We start from the raw sequence: 6,905 nt of genomic DNA, 5'->3' as shown, positions 1-6,905 counted from the left end.
ACACAAAGGTAAATTTTACAAATGTGATATAACGTCCCACTGTAATGCAAAGCGCACACCATGTATCCACCACCCAGGTTAAGAAATTAAACACTGACAGCACTTCAGCTGTTCCGTGTGCTCAACAAGTTAGAAGGAAGACTGAGCTTGTGAAGTAGAGGCATGGGAGATACAAGAGAGACCTACTTACAGAGCTACTTACAGAGTGAAAATGACAATGTCTGAAATAAAAATAATCAGTAGGTAGGATGAACAGAAGAAATAGTGCAGAATAAAAAATTAATTCTCTTTTGAAGATGGTGCCTTTAATGAAAAGCAATGGGACTACATTCTTGGGAAATATGATGGACATCTTCCAAAAGAAGTAAATGCTCTTCCTAAGGGTTCTGTCATTGACAGAGGAAAGAGTGTCTTTACAGTAGAAAATATAGACTGAGTGTTATTGACATACAAAGTGAAATGAGACTATTCTTTTTGGTCCTGGTAGCCAATTATAGTGACTACAAATTCTAGAGAGCGTTAAGAATATCTTGGCCAAATATTTCTTAGCAACTTCTGATAATCTAGATGGTAGACAAGTTATGTGGCTTTGACTACAGAGGAGTCTCCTTGCAAAACACCACTGGCATACGAACGTCTGCTCTCTTGGTTAACTTCAAAGGAACAGATACAGTAGCAGGAAGTGCTCTAATTAAAAATTCAGAACAAAAGATCCTGTTCCAGGCTATTCTGTTCCATTGGCAGAATACCGTATCACAACAGCCTGAGGTAAAGACCATGAAAAAGATGCTTTTGAACATCAAGTAACAGCTTTCATCAGTGCTTGTATCTGTAGTCAGGAACAGCCACAGCATTTATAATGTGAGTGAGGAAATAGGGGATGACGATCTAAGACTTTTAAGAGTATCAAACTGTACAGAGGCACCACTAATAATTAGAGCTAATTCTTGAAATCCTCTTAACACTGTATTAAAGACTGTAGATATTTTAGGTAAGAAATTCCCTATTATTGAGAATTCAAAGGGCTACAAGTGGCTGCCATGTTATCTTACAGTTAGTCAAGGGAAGGGTATAGAAGTACCTCAGGTGAAACTGAAAGGTATAAAAAAAATGGAGTATTAAAAATATTTCCTTTGGTTCTGGTGAAGCTCTGCTCCAGAAGTTAATAAGGTATCTCTTGAATTTTTCTTTCATGTACCGCATGGCCTTGGGATTATTGTCTTCAAGAATTCAATTGCTGATCTCAACAATTCTGTCATGATCTTCTTCCTGCCTTCAAGAGTGGGAGGATGACAAGAACCTGTTCATATATGAAGACTAAAGAATGGGCTGGAAACTCCATCACATTAAGCTTTGTTTTTTGACTGAGTATGTGAGCATATTGGAGGTGGGGGAGGGGGCATGCATGCATGAAGATATCTATGTGTATGTAATACATAATGTTTATTGTACAGATGTATTTTGTCATCTTCTAGGGTACATTACAGCCATATTATCTGTTGGTTTATGAACATACTGTCCTTTTAATTTATTCCCAATGTTTAGGTAATTGTTAATTAGGAAATGCATTTAATCATGTAAGAGATTAATGGTGAAGTAAGCTTTTTAGGGCCCTATGCCAATAGATAGTAATTCAATCTGGTACATATCTTCTCACAAATAACAACAAGAAACTTTTATATATAACTGGAAATCATATGAAACAGATTTGAATAAAATTACCATGACTTTTTATGTTTATATTTAACTTGTATTTTTAAACAAACAAGATTGTGTAAGGTATATTTAAAGGCTTAGAGATTTAAGAGTCTTTCCGACTCTTCATGATTTTTGAGCACAGACTTTTAAAAAAGTATCTGAAGATAAAAGACACTGCTTTTTTTCTTCATTAAGCATTAAATAAAATATGGTCTTAACAAAGTTGTTAGTGTTATTAAACAGTTTGAAAATTATGCCAGGACAAAACTTGGAGAAAATAAGTTTGCAAACCTACAACATGTAGGAAATGTTGGGTAGGGAATTAGTAGGAAAATTCGGGAAGTCCAAGTTATTTAGCATTTAGTTGTATTCTAGCTGGTGAAAATGCTTCCTGAAAATGCCTTCATCACCCCTGAGGAGGAGCCAGTGGTATGTTGGAGTCAGGTCCCATGGGCTCCCCAGGGCAGGACTGTATGCATCTCTTCCCAGTTGCACTTTCGGCGACAAGAGTGTGACAGCTTGAAATCAGCCATGACGGGGTCACGACACCACCCAAACCAGCCAATGCCATGGATTAGTGCTTTTTTCTCTTTTGAAAAGTCAATCATGAAACATTTGGAGGATGATGAACCTACATACTATGCATTGTGGGTAGCAAAATGGAGGGCACCTTAGGTGTGGTTCCCAGAGAGACAGAATCTGGGACGAAAACTTCAGTGCAGGAACCTGTCTGAGCCATGTCTTTTATTTTCTGTACTCTGATGCTTTGGCATTTGGGGCCATGCCAACACTAAAGGGGTTGCCCAGTTGATAGAGATGGTATACAACCTGACTACCAGTGTGCTTTCTATTTTTTATTTTGGTACTTTTTTCAATTTTATTCCAATCCAGTTTAGCTAACATAATAATGGTTTCAGGAGTATAATTTAGTGATTCATCACTTACATGTGACACCCAGCGCTCATCCCAACAGCTGTCTTCCTTAATGCCCATCACTCATTTAGCCCATCCCTTCACCAAGCACCTCTCCAGCAACCCTCAGTTTGTTCTTTGTATTTAAGTGTGCTTTTTAATTTTAATTTTTTAATGTTTTTATTTTTTGAGAGATAAGAGATAGAGCAGGAATAGGAAAGCAAAAGAGAAATGGAGACACAGAATCAGAAGCAGGCTCCAAGCTCTGAGCTGTCAGCACAGAGCTCATTGCAGGTCTTGAACCCACAAACCATGAAGTCATGACCTGAGCAGAAGTTGGATGCTTAATCGACTGAGCTACCCAGGTGCCCCTTAAGTATGCTTTTTATTTTATTTTTTATTTTTTTAATGTTTTTATTTATTTCTGAGAGAGAGAGACAGCATGAGCAGGGGAGGGTCAGAGAGAGAGGGAGATAAAGAATGTGTAACAGGCTCCAGGCTCTGAGTTGGCTGTCAGCACAGAGCCCGACGTGGGGCTCGAACCCACGAACCGTGAGATCATGACCTGAGCTGAAGTCAGACACTTAACCGAATGAACCACCCAGGTGCCCCTTAAGTGTGCTCTTTAAATGCAAACCTATCAATCGAGAACCCACATTCCCAACTACCTCTTCTCACCACCACAAGGCCAGGTTCCTAACAGCAGCCTCCATGCCACAGAATGCTACCAACATTTTCACAAAATTTTCTTCATTTATTCCTTCCTTTGAAACTCCTAGTAATGACTTTTGCTGGCACTACCTCACCCTCCCATCACCTCCTGACTGACCCTAGTGCTTCCCTACATTGTCCACCATGGTATGATGTGCCCCTTCCTCTTGAAAACTGAGTAACAAACTATCTTTTCAGTGAGGACCATCTCTTTCACACCTAAATAATAATAAAGCCTATATGTAAAGAGAAGTTCTTTGAAGAATGCTCTCAGGACCAACACATTTGACAAAAAAAAAAAAAATAGGGATGGGAAGAAGGGATTTACCTATGATTTAGTCCCAAGGAAGGCCTCAGTCAGTCCTACGGAAATGAGATGGCCCTTCTAAGTCATTCCCTTTGAAGCAAAGGGCCTGGGTTTCATAAGCCTGTACTGATCAAGGCAGGGTGCATCCAGACTGTACAGAGAGGATGTGACCTTGGGCTCTGAAGAAATTCTTTGGCTAAGACCATTACCCAGAGAGGGATTCTCATAAGTGTTATGAGCCACCAATATTTCAGCAGCTGGAGGAGGCTCTTCAGTTGTCACAGAGGGCTGGGGCGGTGCACCTCCGCACATGCCACGGAACGCAAGATAAAATCAACTGCCAAATGCTAGCTGTTAAGATTCATGAGCTTTCTGACAGAGTCAACATCAGTGAGCAGATTAAATGCTGTAGTTGAAAAGGTGCTAAAAGTTCACGCCAAATGCAAAGCCAGATATGTCCCTTCAACCATGGCAAAAAATGAAATAAAATAAATGTAAAATAAATTAGGCATTTACAACTTTGCAAAACCCAACACCCTGTGAAGATTTATCAGCTGGACCATGAAAAAAAAATTGACTGTCTTCAACAAAGCAATTAAAAATGAAGAGTGGTGTACCTGAAGTCCAAATAAAATAAGCTTCAAGAGTAGAAGAAATGTAGAAATAAAAGTTTGTTGGATCTCTCCCTCTCTCTACTTCCCTCCCTCTGTCTGTCTCTCTCTCTGTCTCTGTCTCTCTCTCTTCCACTCCCTGTCTCTCTCCCTCCCCTAATTTGCCTTTTGAGTTTTTTATCATTTTGTAAGCTGATGACTGACTAAACAGGATAGAGCAACTGACAATGGGTGATTAAGCTCCTCATCTCCCAAGAACAGTGAGTGCAAGGGCATGAAGTCAGTGAGGATTCTGAGCAGCAGCAGGGTGATTCTAAGGAAATTTTCTGTTTGTCCTTGGCTGTTTTCTCTCTAGCAATTAGGGAATAAAGGATGTGCAATCCACACTAATCACTGCTTTGTTATTCTAATAAGCCATGATAGAAATAAAATATAAAAAAAAAAATTAAACAGACACCATGGTTGAGTCACAAAGTCCTATAGATTATTCCATAAATTGTAAAGGAAACAAGCAAAAAAGAATGGGTTTTATTCAAAGAAACTGAGTAAATGTACACAGGAAGATAAAACACCTAGAGATTTTCTAAGAATTCTCAGAAATAAGCATAGATGAGGGGAGGGAGCCAGTCAAGAGAGCAGCACAAAAGCAGGACCACAATCCATCATAACTAGTTGAATATGTGGAGCTTTCTCCAGGGACACATCTTCTTTAAAACATGTTGCCTTGGCACAGTGGTTTACTTGCTTCTTGATGCTTTCTTTGCATTCTATTTTAAATACCTATATAGCCTCAGATCCCTTACCTGGTTCTATACAATCTAGCACAGGGGCACCAGGATGGCTCAGTCAGTTAAGTATCCAACTTCAGCTCAGGTTATAATCTCGTGGTCCATGAGGTCAAGCCCCACCTCAGGCTGTGTGGTGACAGCTCAGAGCCTGGAGCCTGCTTTGGATTCTGCATATCTCTCTCTCTCTTTTTTCCCTCCCCTCTTCGCACTCTGTCTCTGTCTCTCTAAGCTAAATTTTAAAAAACTATACAATCTAGCATAGATTTATTATTCTGGTTCTGTGCTTGATGCAGTTGAAGATACAAGGTTAACAACAGCTAACATATTTTGAGCATATACTATGGACTATACATAAATCTCTCTTTAAACTCTCACAAAAGTCCTTTGGTGATGAGCTTATTATAATTTCCATATATGGATGAAAAAGCTAACACTCCAAAAAAAAAAAAAAAAAAAGAAAGCTAATACTGAGGAACATTAAATATCTTGCTTAAGGGTATGAGCTTGTAAGCTGCTAAGAAAGACCAGAACCGTAGTCAATCTGATTGCAGAGATTGACCTTTAAACCTAGTTTAAATCTAGTTTCTAGTTTCTGTAAGAGAGATTCACTGCTACTAATAGGATTCTAGAAGAAAAGAGAAATTTATTTTATGCTTGACAAAACCAGTTGAAATTAGGTAGTTAAAATTAGGTAGTTAAAATTATGGCAGCTATGGAGGGAGAAATGTTCCAACAAACACAGAGATTTCACGATATTGTAGGATATCTTTGAGGAACCCAAGTTGGTATTGTATCAGCAATCACCAGAAGATAACACTGCGACAAATTATAAATACTCTAGATATTTACCTTTCCCTTTGTTTGATTTCTAAATTCTATATCCAGAGAAAAGTCTTGGTTCACAGCCCTTAAGAATATACCTAAGAGAAGATGTACGTTAAAGGAGATAAGAAATAAACTATTGCCTTAGTGTCATATTTTCTCCTGTGACTCTCTGTATGTATTCTTAGCCCTGCCAGAGTCCCTCGCCAGGACCAGGAAGCATCCCTCCTCTCAGTGCAGCCACTCTTTGTCTTCATTTCCTACCCAGACCATTCAATGGATAAAAACTCTGGAGGCCATACTGAATGGGTGTCTCTAGCTAGCACGAGTCATATAAACAGACTTATGGAATCCTGATCAGGGTCAGAAAGTAGATCACTGTGTCATCCTGTGAATGCAATCGGACTTCTAATTTCCTTTCCTGGCTGAATGCTAGAGGTCACATATCCATAACACAGAAGACCATGCAGCAGAGAGAGAGAGAGGAGGAGAAAATTTGAGGTAGCCCAAATTCCAAACTAGGAAGAAACAGAATGACTTTTACTCCATCCAGCATTTCTGCTACACTTTATCCCTTCAGAAATAAAAAACAAAAAATCAACTTCCCTCTTTGACAGTTAAAATGGTTACATTTGTTTTAAACACATAAAGCAACAGTTTTGAGAAGAAGGAGAGCAGACTTTTTTTTGTTTGCTTCTCTAGCATTTACCTCTCCTTCCCTGACAACAGCACTAGTTTTTTATTGTTTTCTTCGGTTTTGGTTTTTTGGTAGCCTACTGTTTTTCTCTTTTCCGCTGTGGGGCTGGAATGGGATTGATAACATCCTCAAAACAAATGATAACCAGACATACACGAAGTAACTCCTAAAAGGAAAAAAAGGGGAATCCCTTGACATTGGTCTTAGCAATGACTTTTTTGGATAGGACACTGAAAGTATAAGCACCACGAGCAAAATAAAACAAAAAAACAAAAAACAGAAAGCAAACAAATAAAATACAACAAAAAAAGTGGGACTATATGAAGCTAAAAAGCTTCTACACAGAAGACCAAACAATC

At 38.8% G+C, this 6,905-nt stretch overlaps 1 pseudogene; it reads left to right on the top strand.

Annotated features, from left to right (window-relative positions):
• The first annotated feature begins 289 nt into the window (after positions 1 to 289).
• Positions 290 to 1,293, top strand: LOC120234365 (annotated as a pseudogene).
• Positions 1,294 to 6,905: the final 5,612 nt, after the last annotated feature.

Source organism: Hyaena hyaena, unplaced genomic scaffold, assembly GCF_003009895.1.
Source record: "Hyaena hyaena isolate Hyena2069 unplaced genomic scaffold, ASM300989v1 scaffold_107, whole genome shotgun sequence".
Classification (NCBI taxonomy): Eukaryota; Metazoa; Chordata; class Mammalia; order Carnivora; family Hyaenidae; genus Hyaena; species Hyaena hyaena.
The sequence above is the reverse complement of the archived record's forward strand: the minus strand, read 5'-3'. Positions and strand labels throughout refer to the sequence as shown.